The 21,471-nt window shown below is 39.2% G+C and overlaps 4 pseudogenes; all 4 read left to right on the top strand.

The window, feature by feature from the left end:
* The first annotated feature begins 1,772 nt into the window (after nt 1–1,772).
* On the top strand, nt 1,773–1,891 carry LOC149246101 (5S ribosomal RNA; annotated as a pseudogene).
* Nucleotides 1,892–2,640: 749 nt separating this feature from the next.
* LOC149246100 (5S ribosomal RNA) lies at nt 2,641–2,759 on the top strand (annotated as a pseudogene).
* Nucleotides 2,760–3,655: 896 nt separating this feature from the next.
* On the top strand, nt 3,656–3,773 carry LOC149246099 (5S ribosomal RNA; annotated as a pseudogene).
* A 748-nt stretch (nt 3,774–4,521) lies between these two features.
* Nucleotides 4,522–4,640, top strand: LOC149246098 (5S ribosomal RNA; annotated as a pseudogene).
* Nucleotides 4,641–21,471: the final 16,831 nt, after the last annotated feature.

The raw sequence follows: 21,471 nt of genomic DNA, 5'->3' as shown, positions 1-21,471 counted from the left end.
ACGAAAGAAATGGGAAGGCTAGCAATTGAGTGGGTAAGAGGAGAAAAGGGAAAAATGACCTAGGTGGGCCCCTTTGAGAACAACAAACCAGACTGAGCCCCTCTCTGTCCTTCCAAAAGTTAGCATTGCATCTCAGGGCTAATAGTACTTGTGAAATTATTTTCTTAGGCTCTTGAAAGAAGACCAAGGCTTCTGATCCTTCCATCGTGGTCCAAATTTGCCCAATGAAAATAGATCCATGTTTTGTGAGCAAGCCATTGAAGAGATCCTCCTCAATATTATTTCTCAATGCATCCAAATTCAACCATGAAACAATAACTACCAGGGAATTACTACAACATTTCATGTGAAAATTTAAAAAAAAATTGCAAATCAATTCTAAGAATGGTCATCCATCTAGAAACCCCAAAAATTGATCCAACGATCTGTACCAATTTCCATATAGCCATAGATCAGATTGTACTGTGCCCATGGTTTTTTTTTTTTTTTTTTTTTTCAGTTACTCCACATACATTTCATGTGAAAATATAAAACAAATTTGCAAATCAATTCTAAGAATGGCCATCGATCTAGAAACCCTAAAGATTGATCCAGTGTACCTGTTTCCATATAGCCACAGATCATATTGTACTGTGCCCATGGTCTTTCCTTTTTTTTTCAACTACTCAACATTCATTCGAATATACTAAGGCAGAGAAGAAAACTTGTTCTGGTCTTTCCTTTTTTTTCAACTACTCAATATTCATTAGAATACTATAAGGCCGGGAAGAAAATGTGACATAATGGTCTTTCCTCTTTCTTCAACTACTCACTTCATTCGAATAAGGCGGGGAAGAAAACACGGCAAAATGGTCTTTCCTTTTTTTTCAACTACTCAACATTCATTCGAATACACTAAGGCGAGAAAGAAAATGTGCCAGAAATTAAATTTTTAATTTGGACGATCCTTAAATTTTTTTAATTATAATTATTTAATTTTTTATAAATTTTAAAAACATTATATTTTATGAAATATCAAAATGTATGGAATGTATATTTTCTTATCTTATTGTATACTCATTTCAAAAAATTATATTTTTTTATTTTTCAAAATTACAAAATAATTAACCATGTTGTAAGTTGTAATTTTAAACAAATTCAGATTTGGATTTTATATAATTAAACAAAAAAACTATAAATATTTTTTATTAATGTTTAAGTATCTAATACTAATTTTATGGGTTTCCATGTTATTTAAAACTGAGGGAAATAGCGACTCGCTTAAGGCTACTCCAAGGGAAATTTAGAACAAGGCAACAATTGTTTTCCTAGTCGGAAGTCACAAGCAGGATTACAGTGCAATGGAGGCAACATATTGTGGCAGTGGGTGATGAATCTAGGATCATTCGCATCATTGTAGCAAATATGACACGAGGAGAGTAGGTAAGAGGTTTAAATCATATATACTTTTGTAGGAATTTGAATTTTGGAAGAACTGTGGATTGTTCACGGAAAGGCCGCACAAACTCCATGTAGCATCGTCAGTGGTCAAAGAACTTACACCTTTTTCTTTTCTCTCTCTTTCTTCTTCTCTTCTTTTCTTTTTCTTTTTTTTCCCCTTCGTTCTTTCACTAGTTCGTTGGCTCCCCGTGGGGCAGGAGGTGCCGCAAAGTCAGGGAAGAGGGTGAGCTCTTGCATTGAACCGTTTCGAATCAAGGGCCATGGATGGGCCCCGTGCCCTGCCCATGGCTCAGTGGTCTCCCTTAAAGAGAGGGAAGGGGTGAAATCTTTGAGGGTGTGATCATACTAGCATTAATGCACTGGATCCCATCAGAACTCTACAATTAAGTGCGCTTAGGCTAGAGTAATATTGGGATGGGCGACCTCCCAGGAAGTCCTAGTGTTGCACCACCCCCCCCTTTTTTGTGCAGCTCGACAGAGCTAGTTGAAGTGATCATTGTGGGTGCGATCGTGCCGGTGTTAATGTGGAACTCCGCGGATAGGCGTGCTCGATGGTGAATTGGATTATGTTGTGTGTTTATCTCATTTTGTGACATGGGGCTACTTATATATTGATTTATAATGGAATCTCGCAAATGAAGAGATCTCTTGAGAATTAAGGGGGAAGGGGGAGCCTAACTGAGGGAAATAATGACTTTCTTAAGATTGCTCTAAGGGAAATTCGAGAACAGGGCAGCGATCGTTTTTCCTAGCTGGAAGTGACAAGCGAGATTACAATGCATTGGAGGCGACGTATTGTGGCAGTGGCTGATGAATCTAAGATCGTTTACATCACTGTAGAAAATATGACACAAGGAGAGTAGGTAAGAGGTTTAAATCATATATACTTTTGTAGGAATTCGAATTTTGGAAGAACCGTGGATCATTCACAGAAAGGCCGCGCGAGCTCCACGCAGCGTCGTCAGTGGTCGCGGAACTTACGCCTTTTTCTTCTCTCTCTCTCTCTTTTTTGTTTTTGCCCAGGCCTTCATTTTTCCCATGGTTTGTTGGCTCCCCGCAGGGCGGGAGATGCCACCAAGTCGGGGAAGAGGGTGAGCTCCTGCGCTGAACCATTTCGGATCGAGGACCATGGATGGGCCCCATGTCCTACTTATGGTTGGGCAGTCTCCCTTAAAGAGGGGGAGGGGGCAAGATCTATGCGAGTGCGATCATACCAACGATAATGCACTGGATCCCATTAGAACTCCACAATTAAGTGCGCTTGGGCTATAGCAATACTGGGATGGGTGACCTCTCGGGAAGTCCTAGTGTTTCACCCTCCCCCTTTTTTGTACAGCTCGACGTAGCCAGTGGAAGTGATCCTTATGGGTGCGTTCGCACCGATGTTAATGCGGAACTCTGCGGATAGGAACACTCAATGGTGAATTAGATTATGTTGCGCGTTTATCTCATTTTGCGATGTGGGTGTACTTATATATTGATTTATCATGGAATCCCGCGAATGAAGAGATCACTTGAGAATTAAGGGGGAAGGGGGAGCCTAACTAAGGGAAACAAAGACTCGCTTAAGACTGCTCCAAAGGAAATTCGAGAACAGGGCACCGATTGTTTTTCCTAGTCGGAAGTCACAAGTGGGATTACAATGCATTGGAGGTGACGTATTGTGGTAGTGGGCACTGAATCTAGGATTGTTCACATCATTGTAGAAAATATGACACGAGGAGATTAGGTAAGCTGTTTAGATCATATATACTTTTGTAGGAATTCAAATTTTGGAATAATCGTGGATCATTCACGGAAAGGCTGCACAAGCTCCATGCAATGTTGTCGGTCTCATGGAACTTATGCTCTCTCTCTCTCTCTCTCTCTCTCTTTTTGCCCCTTCATTCTTCTCTCTCTCTCTCTTTTTGCCCCTTCGTTCTTCTCTCTCTCTCTCTCTCTCTCTCTCTCTTTTTGCCCCTTCGTTCTTCTCTCTCTCTCTCTTTTTGCCCCTTCGTTCTCTCTCTCTCTCTCTCTCTCTCTCTCTTTCTTTTTTTGCCCCTTCGTTCTTCCCATGGTTCACTGGCTCCCTGCGGGGCGGGAGGCACTGCCAAGTTAGGGAACAGGGCGAGCTCCTGCGCTAAACCGTTTCAGATCGAGGGCCATGGATGGACCCCGTGCCCTTCCCGTGGCTCGACGGTCTCCCTTGGAGAGGGGGAGGTGGTGAAATCTTTGCGAGTGTGATCATACCAGAGTTAATGCACCAGATCCCATCAAAACTCTGCAATTAAGCGTGCTTGGGCTAGAGCAGTACTAGGATGGGTGACCTCTGGGAAGTCCTAGTGTTGCACCCTCCCCCCTTTTTTGTGTGGGTTGGCGAGGCTAGTGGAAGTGATCCTTACGGTGCGATCGCGCCAGCGTTAATGCGGAACTCCACATATAGGCGCGCTTGATGGTGAATTGGATTATGTTGCATGTTTCTCTCGTTTTGCGATGTGGGGCTACTTATATATTGATTTATAATGGAATCCCACAAATGAAGAGATCACTCGAGCATTAAGGGGGAAGGGGGAACCTAACTGAGGGAAATAACAACTCGCTTAAGACTTATCCAAGGGAAATTCGAGAACAGGGCACCAATTTTTTTTCCTAGTCAAAAGTCACAAGTGAGATTACAGTGCAACGGAGGTGACATATTGTGGCAATGGGCGATGAATCTAGGATCGTTCACATCACTGTAGTAAACATGACACGAGGAGAGTAGGTAAGAGGTTTTTCTCATATATAATTTTGTAGGAATTCGAATTTTCGAAGAACTGCGGATCATGCACGGAAAGACTGCACGAGCTCCTCGCAATGTCGTTGGTGGTCGCGAAAATTATGCCTCTTTCTTTTCTCTCTCTCTCTCTTCTTTTTTCTTTTTTCCCCTTCGTTCTTCCCCTGGTTCGTTGGCTCCTCATGGGGCAGGAGGCGCCGCCAAGTTAGGGAAGAAGGCGAGCTCCTGCACTGAACCGTTTTGGATCGAGGGCCATAGATGGGCCCCGTGCCCTGCCCGTGGCTCAGTGGTCTCCCTTGAAGAGGGGGAGGGGGCGATATCTTTGCGGGTGCAATCATACCAGTGTTAATGCACCAGATCCCATTAGAACTCCGCAATTAAGCATGCTTGGGCTAGAGTAGTATTAGGATGGGTGACCTCTCGGGAATTCCTAGTGTTGCACTCTCCCCCATTTTTTGTGCGGCTCAGTGAAGCCAGTGGAAGTGATCCTAGTGGGAGCAATAGTGTCGATGTTAATGCAAAACTCTGTGGATATGCGCGCTCGACGATGAATTGGATTATGTTCTGCATTTATCTCGTTTTGCGATGTGGGGCTACTTATATATTGATTTATAATGGAATCCCATGAATGAAGAGATCGCTCGAGCATTAAGGGGGGAAGGGGGAGCCTAACTGAGGGAAACGACGACTCGCTTAAGATTGCTCCAAGGGAAGCTGAAGCTAAGGCACATGAGTGAAAAGGAGATGTAGATTCTCCACTCAAGGAAATTACTTTCAAATTTGAATAAAGTTTTTTTATACTTATGTGAGCAACATGTTTATAGAAAACAAAAAAAGAGTTAGATTTTTCAAAGTTGGCAAGAAAACGAAGAGTGAGAAGTTAGAGCCTGTGCATAAAATGTATGGAGAGATACCCAAGTATCATCTCTTGGTAGCTCTTCTTTATGCTACTTGTATTAATGATGCAAATACAAAAACTTGGGTTTATTGAATTATAAACAAATTTGATGTCTTTAATACTTTTAAGAAATGGAAGGATTTGGTTAAGATTGATATAGAAAATAATTTGAAGTGCCTCAGATTATATAATAGAGGTGAATATTGTAGTAAGGAGTTTGATATTTATTGTTCATACAATGGGATTTTTAGAGACAAGATAGTGCCAAGATTACCACAAGAACATGTTGCGTTAGGAAAAGATGAATAAGACAATCATGGAGCATGTGAGTATGAGATTGCATGCAATATTTTCCTTACAGTTTTGGGAAGATATTGTTGAAATTTTATTTCTTTAATAAATAGAGGGCCTTTAATTTCCTTAAATGGTGGAATTCCAAAGGATGCATTGATAGGAAAAAAAAATAAACTACACATTTCTGAAAACTTTTGTTTGTGAAGCATTTATCCATATTGATAGAGAAAATAGAACAAAGCTCAAGGCTAAATTCAAGAAGTGTACCTTTATTAGATATGGAATTAATTATTTTGAATATTACTTTTAGGATATTATAAAAAACAATAAATCATTATGAGTAGACATGTGGTATTTAGGGAGAAGGTCATGTAGAAATATCAGCTATAGAGAAAGAAACAAGAAAAGGAAAACACATAATACACATTGCATGATGAAATCACAGAAAAGGAAATTCCAAAGGTGCTAGAGAATCAATATGTCAACATCAACAACAATAGCAGGTACCTCAGACTCCTACAATTTTTGTTAGGAAATCAACTAGGTTAACTAGAACATTTAAATGACACTCTCCTTCACTGTATTATGTATTGCTAACTGATTTTAATGAATTAGAAAGATATGGAGAAGCAATGTAGTAGAAACTAGAAAGAAATGGAAGCAAGGTATGGAAGAAGAGATGGACTCTTTGGTACATAGCCATACTTGGGACTTGGTTCCATTACTGTTACCGGGAAAAGTGTCTATTTAGAACTGCTCTATCCCACTAAGGTGTGACAGCTGCCTTAGAAACAAACAGAGAAAAACTACTTTTGTATTTCCTTTATGAACTATAGATAGAGAGGAATAGAAAGAACCAACCTGTGTCTTGCGCTAATCCTTTGATCCAATCCCTCTCTTCTTTGACAGCCTCCAGCTACCTGCTCCCTTACTTGCCCAGCTTCACCAAGTACCTGTAAGATCACAGAAGAAGAACACTATACAAAGACATAGATCTATATTCATAAACAACTTAGGATCAGATTTAAGTTAACCATACAAATGTAACAAGCATCAATGATACAAAAGCATGGAGGAAAAACTCAAATAGTTTTTATTGATAAACAAGAAAAGATCCAGGAGGAGTTACAACCAATGGTTCCTGACCCAGCATCAACCTCCCAGCAAAGAAGCCCCTCTTCACCTCCAACAAAGCATAGATCACCCAATACTCTGATGTTTGTCTCAAAACCAACAACAATTCCTTACAATGTGCAAAATTCCAGCCTCTGGATCTCTGGGATGAGGGATCCACATATAGATATGTGTAAGGAGGATGAGTCAGCTTGTGATTTGATTAGTGTCTTCTCTCTGTCAGTTCTTGCTTCCACTTGGAGACTGAAGGCCTCTTACTCATCCTTGGTCGAATTCAGTGAGGCAAGTGTCACAGGAGAAGATTCTGGAAGCTTCCATTGTCTCTCCACCTCGCGGAATGACACTGCCATTTGTCATTTCTCGCCCAACGCACCCTCACAGTGTATTTAGGTGCATTTCAACGCACCTAGCCAGTGTATTTAGGTGCAATGCAACGCACCTAGCCAGTGGAGCAGCTGAAATGATCCTGTTTTGACTTATTCTGAGCAGTTTCTGGTGGAGAACTTCTGGGAGAAGCTGTAATCTGTTGACCTTGTTCCTTTAGGGGTTAGAACAACACTTTTAGGGACTTAGGAGCCCTTGGTTTATGGACATTTCATGCTTGGAGTTGTAAGGCACAAAAATGTCTATAACAGTTGCCCCCTAAAGTATGAGGCCGTTAACCTTTTGGTGTCGGGTGAAATGATTTATTATGAGGATCCGAAGTTCTTTCAATGCTGGGAGGAGACCTGTAATAAGATACAACACAATACATTATCTTCATACTGTTTTTCATGATCTAGCTGAGGCGGGCATTCCCATGCTCAGCTTTATAAATTCATTTTCATGTACATAGGACAGACAATCGTCTGAGTGTAGACTGATGATTCTGATAGAGCCATCATCCTTTTGGTAGGATGATTATCTGTGCTGCAGTGCTTGTACATTTAATGTCTTTATTTCCCTGAATATATATCGCAGCCCGGATGGATGAAACTAGATCCGGGGTCTTCAATCTCGTCCGATCTTCACTCGAAGTACAAGTCGATCCATGTGAGAAATGTTTTGAAGTCGAACATGGAAAGACATCGCTTGATTACCAGTCAATGATGTAAACTGTTAACAAGCGCGAGAGGAATCACCGATAATGATAATGACCCTCAAGGTACTACAGTACAATTCACGTGGTGTGAATAAAGGACTTGGCGTCGAACACCACGCAAAATCTTTCGGTCGAAGGCCATTGATGTAAACCTGTCGCCGGAAGTGAGAAACTTGCCATTAAGGCATGCAAGCTTCAAAGTACTAAATGGAGTGTTCCTAGATCAACTTCTTGGATAATGAGCTGATGTCGACAAGAAGTGATCCGTCAAAGGAGGGCCTTAATGAATCCCACATCAATGACACGGAACGGAGCAAATGATTTTGATGGAGGTGAAAACGATCTGATGATATACGGTTCAGGGTGGCGGTCATGAAAGAATGGAGTATAATGTATGGTAGTGGGTGAGACACAGGTGGCTTCTCTGGATGACTTCTCTTGAACATGTCGGCGACACTGATGTGATGGATTGGTAGAATTAACCCCAAATGTGGATGGTATGGTGTGACCATGGCGATGTGACCGGTGAATGAAACAACCCAACCCGACTCGAACACAAAGTGGAAGTGTCATGTTCAAGAGCGACTTGCTACCAATAAATATTCTTTGAGTTTTCTTCCCAATTTTTCTCCAGTCATTGTTGACCAGTACCTCTTTATTTTTTTCAAGCTTGAGGAGGATAACATATGCCTGTTCTATAATTTGCCCTTCGGGCAAACCCATCACTATGTTTTAACGAGCCTAGCGATAGTGAAACTCATTCTCGTCTAAAGACAAGTTTGTCGCTATTAATCTTTTTAACGAGTTTAACGACAAAGATAACTCGGTCCTTTTCAATTTTAGAGTGTCTGAAAAGGTACGTAAAGGTAACTCCAAAATTCCTTTTTCGTCATCTAATCCCTTAAATCTGAAAAAGTATAAAACAATACAGAAGGGATGAATTTTCGATAGTTTTAACGAGCCGAACAAAACAAGCGCTCGATCTTTTTGTGAAATAATCCCTCAAGTCCAAAAAGATTAAAATCTAGATGAGGGATGGCACTTCCTGTCCCTTTAACGAGCTGGAAGGCCAAGGACTCAGCAATCTTTTCATATTTTACTAGTCAGTTGAAAAGAGCTTAAAGAAGACTCATCTTTTGAGGAACGAGTGATAAAACGGGTAGCAGTTGATTCCAGGTAAGGTTTGGAATTTTCCAATCACGGTAGTGTCACAAGGATGGCTAGTGAAATCACTCTTCGCAGCTGTTCCTCAAAATGGGTAAACAATCAAATGGAGGTGAATGATCGGCCAATGAAAAAGTGGAGGTGATGGTGCAAACACGACCAAGGCTTTAATGGCTGAAGTACTTCATTCACGATGGTTATTTACCGAGGAATAGTTCATTTTTTAATGAGATTAAACGCGGGTGGAAACATTTGCTCATGTCTTATGTTTATTTTTTAACGAGCTTGAACTATGTGCTAAAACTGCTCGATTAATCCAGTCGTGTGATAAGAATGTCTCATATAAAACGGAAACTTTTAGAGTTTTGCCCCACATCCTTTCTTTATGCAAGTTAGGAAACGACCAATCCAAAAAATAGATAAATGATCACTCTTTGCTTGCACTCCAAAAGGTTTGCATGCCCCCAGGTATAAATTAGAGTTTCAAGGTTACCCCTACTTCTTTCCGATAAAACATTGTTTTACCGAGAGAGGCCTACCTCTTACAGGTTACCCAAAGATTGCTTTATTCATAGCGCAAAAAAAACACTTCTTCGGCGATGTTTACTGAAATAGACAAAGGTGAGTGAAGGAGGCTACTCCACTCACATAACTTTGACAAGAGAATCTTGTTCTAGAATAACCCTCTTTTCCACTCACGGACGGGGTACAGACTAGTCATATTCTCCCATGGAAACCTACCCTATACCCGAAGTTTTCTTGCCGAAGCAAACCAGGGTGCATGCCCCCTGGGTTTCAGTCATATCCTTCCGAATTACTCGCGCTCATCGGGAGGACGGACTGGATATTGAGACATTTCTTGCGTGAAAAGACCATTCAGGGATGGTATATGACTATTTTCTCTGTATGATCTGGGAAATGAAAGCTGGTCCACGAGCTTGACCACTCTTCCTTCGTGTGGAAAACACATTACTCTAAAGAGTGAGGAGACAATTGCTCCCATGCAATAAATATAGTCTCATCCAAGGAGTATATTATAATCCAGGGGTCCTTGAACTACCATTACGTTCATGTGAACTGTTTTCCTTCTCAATGTTATGGGCACATCGGGAAGGATCCCTAACGGTCGACTGGTTCCTTTATCAAAGCCTGTCAGATTTCTCATCTCAGGCAAAAGCGATGGTGAACCAAGCGCTTTCCAAGCAGTTGAGGAAAGGATACTCACAGAAGCCCCCTCATCTATGATGGTATTAGCCATAACCATTCTATATATTTGAACGATAATTCGGAATGGTACGCTTGCTGGTAAACGGGGTCTGCCTAGTTGATTCCAGTCGAAGGAGACAACTAGGTTGCTTAGAGGTGGGACCGAATAGACGGCTGGGTACGGCTCTGACGAACTTCCTTCCTGCGGTAAAGGAACGGGTAAATTGCCCCCTTGTTCGTCGGAGTCTGTGTTTATGAAGAGAATTTGGACGGTGTCATCCTTGTTCTCTTCAGTGACTGTATCATCTGAAGATGAAACCTCTGAAGGCAAGACTGGGTCAACTGCCGCCTCGACCTTTTGACTTTCGTCTGGTATGGATCTAGATGGATTATCTTCAATGATAGGTTCTTCAGCCGACCACCTGAGCGGGCCAGCCGGATTTTCAACTAGTGACGGACTCAGCAAGAGTTTTTTATATCCAGGAGGAAGTCGTAACGGTGAAACCGGACGATCATCCAAAACTCTTTTAGCTTTGTCTAAGAAGGGACAACGGTGGACGGCATGATCGCCTTCGCACAGTTTACAAGGAAATCTACATTTCCCTTTTTGTCCTGGGGCTTCACTTTCACTAGTTGACGATGTGCTTTCAACATGATCATCAGAGGTTGAAGACACCGGGTTGTGCAAATGAGGAGACCAGTCCCTTAAGATCCGAGGGATGCAAGAACAATCTCTGTGAAAGTGGTCTCCTTTGCAAATGACACATGGCGATTTAGGCCTGGTCGGTGCAGTGTGTGGATTTTCGTTAGACGACACTCGTTTTCCCCCATTCGCCTTTGGCTCCTTCTTCTTCTTCTCTTTCTTCTTCTTTTCCTTCTTCTCCTTAGGAACTTGACTTTTGGCTTTACCAGCCCCATCAAGCGAAGAGGAAGGAGGAGAGGCAGAATTAGAGGAAGTAGAAGGTTGGTGGGCAACTCTGGACTCGTCTAATTGCTGATTCGATTGTTTAGGAATAGTGGTGTTCTGAACGACAGAGGTTGAGAAGAGCCATACAGGCAAACCAATTGTCAGCCCTGGAAGCGACAATGTAGCCATATGGGGTGCACCAACATCTCCCCAAGAGGAGAAGGGACTAGGATTTCCTCCAAGGGGAATTCCTTGGTTGGTAGACTCCATTTTCTCAACCCAAGATCAACGTAGGAAAGGGTAATGAATATTCCGTTTAAAATAAATTTTTATACGCTTTGACACAACTTGTTTTTTCAGTTTTTAAGAGTCGAGAAAAAACAAAAGATGACTCTAGTCTCCTTCGATTTTTAATGAGCCTGAAGTGACAAGTGCTCAGATGGACCTTTTCCGTTAAGGAGTCTGAAAAGGAACGAAAGGGACTGCTCTGGAGGTCTAGGTAGAGGGAGTACCAAACCAATCGCAAAACTGCAGAATACTTTTTACGGTACGGTAGTCAATCTTCCCGAATGCTGTGTTCAGTGCATTGCGATCGATAGGGCGGCAGACACGGCTTCCTATGGATAAAGGATTTAAGCCTATAGGGGTCTCCCAAAATATACTCGACAGTACGTGGGAGCACAAGTCCGTACTGGCACTTATCGTCTCAAAGTGGAGGAATCACCCAACCATCAGTGAGGACAACAGTTACCAGGCTTTACGACGCCGGAATACGTCTCTAGCCTAGACCTCTAAATGTTGTGCGTTAAGTTCCAAAGCGTTGTTAGATTCATTGAATTTATTTTAAGTTGATCTTGCTTATGAAGTTTGTCTTTTGGGTTCACCACGAGATGTAGATGTAATTCCTAAAATGCAATCTAAAGATGATAAAAAAACTTTTATCTCTTTTGTGCAATGAAAATCCTAGCTACTAGAGGAAAAGAAAGACACAATCTTTTCACAAAGAGCAAAGAGCACACTGTAAATGCACTTTCCTAAATCAAGCCAAACAGACTGTCTATATGCAAATGCAGATACATGTATTTGTTTTCGACTTTCTTAGTATTGATGCTTAAAGAAAGTTGATGTACAAATCTGAATTTCTTTTCAAACGACAAATATAAACAAGTTCTTTTTCGAAATAAAAAATAGAGATGATTACAACACCTTGCGATTTTGAAATGAACACTTGTACTTGACACTAGAAAATCACAAATTCAGACCAAAGGCAATAGTAACAGTATAATCGACCATCAACAACTATCAAACTTTCTCCTATGATCGAAATCGACACTTGCGACAGATCCAAATCAAAGGATGACAGTACGACTATTCTACTTTTGCAATGGAAAACTGTAAACGACTCAACAAACACACAAAAACATCTACAGTTATTTTGTACAAAGGAGGCGGAATAACAGCAAGGAAAAGGGGTTTTAAACAGACATATACTGATCACAGGCAGCAAAATTCAGAGATAAAACTGGAAAGAATGAAGCAAAAGAACCACAGCTACACGGGGCTAGTCTGATCAGCGCACCTGTAACACAGAGAAACTGAAATGCAGCGCAGGTTGCCCTTTCGGGAAGTGCGCTGAAATTCAGGATCTCTTAACAGTACCTGCGCTGGGCCAGAAACGAGAATCTGTCCGGGTTCCGGGTCACAGTTTGCAGTTCAGTCTTTGGTTTTTGGCCGAGTAAAAGCAATCAGTAATGCACAATCAGGGGTAGATCTAAGGAGGATCTAAGAGCTATCACAAGGGCAATCAGATAGTTTGTGAATCAGCTGTTCAAATCATAAACAGATCTAGTGAATGGATTGAAGCAGCAGATGTCTACTTTGCATTTATTTTGGCAAATGCAGTTCGAATGCTAATTTTAAGTTTATGAAACAAACAACAAAGAATGATACACAAACAAACTAATTAGACATTCCCCAGCGGAGTCGCCATTTTGTTACCGGGAAAAGTGTCTATTTAGAACTGCTCTATCCCACTAAGGTGTGACAGCTGCCTTAGAAACAAACAGAGAAAAACTACTTTTGTATTTCCTTTATGAACTATAGATAGAGAGGAATAGAAAGAACCAACCTGTGTCTTGCGCTAATCCTTTGATCCAATCCCTCTCTTCTTTGACAGCCTCCAGCTACCTGCTCCCTTACTTGCCCAGCTTCACCAAGTACCTGTAAGATCACAGAAGAAGAACACTATACAAAGACATAGATCTATATTCATAAACAACTTAGGATCAGATTTAAGTTAACCATACAAATGTAACAAGCATCAATGATACAAAAGCATGGAGGAAAAACTCAAATAGTTTTTATTGATAAACAAGAAAAGATCCAGGAGGAGTTACAACCGATGGTTCCTGACCCAACATCAACCTCCTAGCAAAGAAGCCCCTCTTCACCTCCAACAAAGCATAGATCACCCAATACTTTGATGTTTGTCTCAAAACCAACAGCAATTCCTTACAATGTGCAAAATTCCAGCCTCTAGATCTCTGGGATGAGGGATCCATATATAGCTATGTGTAAGGAGGATGAGTCAGCTTGTGATTTGATTAGTGTCTTCTCTCTGTCAGTTCTTGCTTCCACTTGGAGACTAAAGGCCTCTTACTCATCCTTGGTCAAATTCAGTGAGGCAAGTGTCACAGCAGAAGATTCTGGAAGCTTCCATTGTCTCTCGACCTCGCGGAATGACACTGCCATTTGTCATTTCTCGCCCAATGCACCCTCAAGTGTATTTAGGTGCATTGCAACACACCTAGCTAGTGTATTTAGGTGCAATGAAACGCACCTAGCCAGTGGAGCAGCTGAAATGATCCTGTTTTGACTTATTCTGAGCAGTTTCTGGTGGAGAACTTCTGGGAGAAGCTGTAATCTGTTGACCTTGTTCCTTTAGGGGTTAGAACAACACTTTTAGGGACTTAGGAGCCCTTGGTTTATGGACATTTCATGCTTGGAGTTGTAAGGCACAAAAATGTCTATAACAATTACCTATAGGTAAAATCACATTGCAAAATAAATGGGTTTATAAGTGAAGGAAGACGATGGAGGAAAAAATGAGGTACAAGGGCAAACTTCTTGTAAAGTAGTTTGCATAGAAGAAAAATATAGATTTTGATGAAATATTTTCTCTTATTATAAAAATTACTTCAATTAGAACAATTTTAACTTAAGTGGCTGTAGAATATTTGCATCTTGAGCATTTAAATGTAAAGACAACTTTTCTCCATGGGGATTTGGACGAATATTCTTATATGCAACAATGAAAATGATATGAGGTCAAAGGGAAGGAGAACTTAGTATGGAGATTGAAGAAGAGCTTGTATGGTTTAAAGCAAGATCCAAGATAGTGGCATTTGAAGTTTGGCAGGTTTATGGCAAAATAAGGTTATAGTAAATTCCAATTTGACGTTGTGTTTATTTTAAGAGACTAGATAATGACAACTATATTATCTTGTTATTATATATAGATGACATGTTTGTTGTGGAGTCTCCTTGGTATGAGAATGATCAGAGATAGGAAAAATCATAAGTTAACATTATTGTAGAGTGAGTACATAGAATAAGTGTTGGGAATATTTAAAATGAAAGATGAAAAACCAATTAATACACCTTTGGTTAGTCATTTGAAATTGATTAAGGAGATGTGTTCTAAGACGTACTAAGAGATACACTACATGTCCAAAATTCCATATTCATTAACAATTGGTAGCTCGATATATGAGACAGTGTGCACACGGCATTATATTGCACATGTAGTGGGAGTTGTGAGTAGGTATATAAATAATCCAGATAAAGAGCATTGTAAGACATTAAAGTGAATTATCAGGTATTTGAGAGGTGGTATTACTAAATAATTAAGCTTTGGAGTTTCAAACATTGTTATATAAGAATATGTTGACTCATATATGACAAGTGATATAGATAACAAGAGGAGCACCAAAGGGTATGTTTTTACTATAAGTTGAACAACAGTGGGTTGGATTTTGATATTGCAAAGGGTTATTGCACTTTCAACAATAGGAGCAATGTATATTTCTACTACAGAGACTAGTAAAAATATGATTAGGTTATAGAGTTTTGTGGATAAATAGAGAAAGAAATAGGAAAATAACAAGATGTATAGTGATCACAAGAGTGCCATTCATCTTGCAAAGAACTCAACCTTTCATTCTAATATTAAACATATATAGCTCATGTACCATTTTATATGATCGATTTTGAAAAAGGGACAATTGAAGACGGAAAAGATACATACTAGCCAGAAACCTTTAAATTTATTAACAAAGGTAGTAGCCAAAGAGAAACAAAGTTTCTTCTTATTTTCAATTGGTCTTCATGAAGATGAGAAACTAGCCAGGTCTAAAGTTGAAGCATAATCCAACAAGTGCAGTGGTAATGGAGTTGTTGTAATCGATCTCCAAGCGAGAGATTGTTGGTTATCAACTCTGATTATCTTCCTAATTCATAGGTCTTATTTTTTAACCATATTTGGACCCAGTTCTTGAGGGTGGTGTAGGGGGCTTGCCTCACTCTTATTGTCACCACGGGTTCCAAGGGGGTCAACTAAAATTATTTGGAACCCGCCTTGGAAGGGTTCAAGGGAAGCGTCTTCAATGAGAAACTTTCGGAAAAAACAACTTTGTAAAAATATTATAACTTTTCATAGTCAAACTGGATAATTTAAGTTATTAAGTCATAGATTTAAGGGTAAATGTTATGTTAGAGTTTTTCTCTTGAAGAAGAAAATCCCTTTACTCTCATTTTTATAATAAAAATATTATAATTGAGACAAAGGAAATAAGTTATAATTGCTTTGTTAGATTGAATGAAAAGAAAGATTGACCGTTCTGAGTGGATGTAGCCCAAATCTCATGAACCATGTATATTTGGGAAGAGTTGAAAAATCCCTAAAACACACGTTAGTTTTGTCAATCAATCTTGTGATTCTAATAAATTTCTACTAAATATCTAACAAATTTAACCCAAAAAATATGCCCCAAAAACCTTCGAAAATAAGAACAGTTCCACTTCTGTGGAAAGGCTCACCAAAGCTAGATTTCTGGACGAGTATATGAGATACTTCATGGCCGCCAGTAGCCGATCTTCTGCCGCTTTAAAATTGATTTTGTAATAACGATTCTGTTTGTTTTAATAATGGGAAAAATATTTACGTACGCGACATGTGGAGCCAATCCACGGTGTGATGGAGACAAATACACCGAAGCAATGTGAGGCTAAGTACGTCGTCGTCTGTATGCATGACGGAAGGAGCCGACAGCGCAGAAATAGAAGCGAGGACGTCTCTCTCACCGTCGGTGTACGAGAGCTGAGTCGTCACTTTTCTCCAGGTGTGATGGAAGGCTGTGCGGGGGAAAAGTTGCTTTCGATCGCGATACTCTCCAACCCATTCAAAACTTTAAAATAATTAAAGAACTCCCGGATCCGATTTGAGGCCTCCCTCTCTGAAAACGAAATTTCTATTAGAAATGAAGGGGACCCTATAGACGCAGACATGCCATTGCTTTTATATTTGAGGTCCTACGGCCTATTATTTCTCTCTTATCATTCTTGTTTCATCAATTCATTCACATATTCCCTCGCTCATTCGTTATTTTACGCAAATCTATTATATACAGATGCAGGGGTCATTATCTTCATCCTTTTTTTCTGTAGGCCCTGCTAGACATGCCATTATGGCCTTCCATGTGATCATCCTGTACCCCCCATGGCCGTCTTAGCTCATTTCTTTCGCTCACAGTGCCATTTAATGTTTGTTTCTCTCCGCCTCTGGCCCAGGAGCAATTGCTGCCCTATCCCAAACGTGACCACCGTCGTCTGATTCCCGGCCTCCTCCTTTTTTCCACCGTCGCTGACAAAACAGAATCATTAACTTGAAGCTCTTTGTCTCTTGTGAAAAAGAGACTTTCTGCTTTTCAGAATATCATATGCACATACTTTTCCATGAATTCTAAAAAAACGTATCACTCTGATTCATCGTGCTTACTTTTCGAAAGCGAAACAGACCTGTCATGCCATGCAATGCCCTTCGATAGTTACTCGTGCAATGTCTATGGACTTCCGTACATCAATAATTTGAAGTTGGAAAGACAGACTCCGGCGCTAAAGAGAGTCCGATTGCTTCGTCACCCTTTCTTTCTAAAATCCATATAAACCTAGTTGAGATGCACCTATGGCCAGCAACCTACAATTTCAAGTATTAAAAGTGATTATAAAATGAAATACATATTTCAAGTATTTACATATACAATTTGTATTTTTTTTTTCCAATGGAGAAGATGGTCCCAAAGAAGTAGGCTTTCATTCTTACTATATGTCTTAAGTTGTCAAAGTAAAATGGTGACAACTATAGCTAACTATGATGCACTAATCAAAAATCAAAATAATAATAAAGACAACTATCACCATTACATTTCACTGATAAAAAAACGAAAAAAACTTTCACCAGTAAAAAAATAAACCTTCATTCCTTCTACATTCTAATCATGTGCCATTACCCAAAAATAACCCAATTTTATACATAAATGTTTTATAGGTATGTTATTCCAAATTTATTATTATAAGAAAAGATATTATATTTAATCAAGTTATACCGTTCCATTCACATGAACGTGAAACACAAAAAGTAAACCGCTATTTCCAATAAAAGTTAGAAACTGGGCACATGTTCAATGCAAAAGCCTGACATCAAGAAATGTGCCAATTGTGCAAAACGTTTAAAAATAATACATTAAATGCCAAACTTGTAAGAGTGAATATCTGTGTATGGATAGATGCCTGATCCAATATGGATAATAAAATGTCCCCAATAATTTTCGCTCCAATGTTCTGTAAACGAAACAATAATTTTCGCTCCATTGTTCTGTAAACGAAAGAGCCAGCGCTGCTGCATCAATTGGACAATCATTCGTAGACGCGCTGCTTCTACCCCGATGTGGTTAAACCGTTTGTCGATGTAATGACGTTACTCCGGAGCTCAAAGATAATATAATTATTTGGGCAAAGTGGGAGTTTAACGTGGGAGTTAATGAGTCGATGACCCTTAGTGCATTTCAGCGTGTATGGAGTATGAAGAGACGCCCCATATGCCTCCTCACAAGTGGCATAGCAAAATTAGAAATTTAATTGAATAAGTGATAACGGGTTTAATGGACGTGTGTATTTAAGGGCCATAATCATTGTGGCTTTGGTTAAAAGGTTATAAGATATTTTAAGCATTAATGAATTGAGAGGTGTAAAAGGGAGATGCCTAATTCCTTACCTACGACTTTGATATTTTTTTAAGTATAATTGAAGTAATTATTAAATGAAGAAATTTGTTAATATATATATATTTTATTTAATTAACTTTAATTAAAAGTATTATGAATGGTTGATCTTATAATCTTGTATAAAAGAGAGGTGTGATTTATTTATTTTTTATAACAAAAAAATTATTTTAGGGTCACTCATAATTTGAGAGTGAAATATTTAATAATAAAAATTAAGTTTCATTGTATTTTTGTGTTCTAGATATAAATTTGTGTTTTATTTTGTTCTTTTTATAAATTTGGATCAGTGATATCATAGTGGTTTTTTCTTTATCTGTTTTTCTATGCATGTCTCCATTGAGCTCGAGGTATAAAGAGTTGGGACTCAAGTTGTTTGAGTCATTGCAAGACCATCCTCACTGATCCCGGCAACCTCTCATGGCAGAAGAAAAGAAAAACGAGGGCGCAGGAGATCCTATTAAATTATTGTTCAAGAAAGCCCTTGTATGACAAAGGAATGAGATAATGGATAATTTTGCCCAGATCCTATGACAGATGCCAATAGTGTACACATCATCAAATGGCCACTTTGGAGCCCCATCCCCTTTAAAGTACAAGTTAATTTTGATATTTCTATATTTTAAGGGTAGATAGATGTAAAAGCTCTAGAAAAATAGTTAAATCTGCCAGAAGGGTATTTTTCATCCACAATTTTTCTGATAGAGAAAATATTAACTTTGCTCTCTTTAAGGCTACTGCCCATGCCAAGGATTGGTGGGAGACTTACTATGAGGAAAAGGCAACAAAGAAATCCATAATGTTAGAATCGCACCCGCTTGAGGTTCTTTTAGGGATGTTGTGAAGGAACAATATTGCCATGTTAGAAGTTATGAAGACCAATACATGAGATAGATGACACTACGGGAGGGACCAAACAATGCAAGATTTCACAAATATCTTCCATACCTTGGGGACCAAGTTGGGTATCAAAGACTTCGAGCGACATCTGGTGCTCAAGTACCATGACAGTTTACACGAATACATCCATACATAAATGGAGATTTTGGATATCTCCTCACTTGGCACAACATATTGATATGTTCTCAAAATTAAGCAAAAATTTAAACAAATGAAGTGATACTTTGGATCTACGAATCCCTCACAACCAAAGTAGGGCAAGGGAATCCTAAACTCATAGAACAAAGGACAAATCTAGGGTGGACCACCCTAGGACAATCCATCTAAGCTGCAAACAAAGAATGGTAATGGGAAGATGAAGAAAGATGTGGAAAAGTGGTGTGAGTTCCACAAGGGCCCCTCTGATAACATTGATGAATGTTGCATAAGGAAACCATCAATGGCAGAGTTGAAAGCCTCTGAGTTAAATATAGGTTTTGACTCTGAATCAAACCTAGACAAGGGGTAGCAAATCATTGATGCAGAATCCAGTGCCATCGTTGCCACAACCAAGGTCCAACAAAGTGAGCTCGAAGATCTAGGGGAAGGTGAGTGCCTCTTTCACTCCCAAATGCGGGTGAACAATGATCCATTGCATTTCATTGTCAATATTGAAAATCAAAAGAACCTCGTCTCAATAGAGGGTGTCAAGTGGTTGGACGTGTCGACAACACCACACCCACAACCATACACCATCGAGTGGATGTTTCAAGGGTGAGATCTCCACGTCAACCAATAATATTATTTGTCCTATGGCATGAAGCCCTTCAAGGATGAGATAATCTATGATATTTCTCCCCTTGATGTTTGTGATGTTCTTTTAGGCCAACCATACTTGTGGAAGTGTCATGTTGTATATGAGTCTACACCTCCTAGTGTTATTATTACTTTGGGTAGACAACTATACAAGATACCAAAGTTAGCTTCACTTATTGCCATTTTTTTAATCTATGCTAATCAATGTTGTAAGTTCATCTCCGAGACTGAAAAAACTGTCTTCTTCCTAATTTTCTCTCGAAGTAATGGGAAGATTGTGGCCAAATCCATGGCCTCCACACAAGGCCCCTCCACACAGCAGAAGTGAGTAGACAAGGTTGAGGAATAATACAAAGACATTTTCTCCTCATCCACTAACGTACCTCTGCACTGTCAGGTCAAGATTTCAATCAATCTAACCCCTGACACACGTCTAACCAATGGTCCAATCTATTGTTGCTTTCTTATGGAAAATGAGGAAATTAAGCACCAAGTCCAAGAGTTTCTCCAAAAAGGGCACATCCAATTGATTTCTTCACCATGTGAAAGCCCAATTATACTGGTACAGAAGAAACAGAAGACATGGAAAATTTGCATTGATTATTGAGCCCTAAACAAAATCACATTTAGGAATTGGTACTTGATTTCTCGGATTGATGACCTCCTTGACTAGCTTTTAGTAAGATTGATTTGAAGTACAATTGCAATATTCATGCCATGAATTTTAGATATTTGTGTTATGATTTTTTTATTTTTAACCTTAGCAGAAAAACCACTCAAAATTAAATGAATTTTGGATATTTGTGCAATATTTTTTATTATTATTAACCTTAGCAAAAAAACACTCAAAATTAAAATCCTTAAAAATAGATCACACTCAAGTAAATAGCATATTTACCATCATTACTTTCCACCATAATTTAAGCAAGTTTTTGCATAAAAATGGATGACAATAAATTGTAAATAAATATGCTTACTAGCAGTTACTTCCCATCATTATTTATTTTTTCCTCAACACTTCAATAAGTAGGAGTAAAAATGTAAATGTGCACATTTACTTGTAGTTACTACCCACTAAAATTTATGCAAATCCTTGTTCCTTAGTTACAATTAATTTATAGTATTGACCACTATTACTTAGACTTCCCATCATTATTTATGTGTTCCTCAACACTTTAATAAGTAGGAGTAAAAATGTAAATGTGCACATTTACTAGTGGTTACTAGCCACTAAAATTTATGCAAGTCCTTGTTACTTAGTATACAATTAATTTATCAATGTTGACCACTATTATTTTTAGCATATACCAGGGCAAGACAATACAATTTGTCAAAAAAAAATTGCAGCACTATTAACACATCCATTTCAGAGTTCCAATATCCATTTCCCCTAACTCTGTCAAAATCTTATCAATTATAGCTCAAGTTTAACAACTTGTCAAATGATTTTGAGTTAATTTGGACACAACGATGTTATATACAATTCTTTTGACATAATTTCTAACTTAAATGACAATGACTAAACTTCCCTAAAAACACTCGTTAGACTAATTCTTTAAT

This window comes from Pinus tabuliformis, chromosome 7 (genome assembly GCF_031772625.1).
Source record: "Pinus tabuliformis cultivar Carrire ecotype Pingquan chromosome 7, CPIR1, whole genome shotgun sequence".
Taxonomy (NCBI): domain Eukaryota; kingdom Viridiplantae; phylum Streptophyta; class Pinopsida; order Pinales; family Pinaceae; genus Pinus; species Pinus tabuliformis.
Note: the sequence above shows the minus strand (reverse complement) of the source record. Positions and strands in the feature narration are given on the sequence as shown.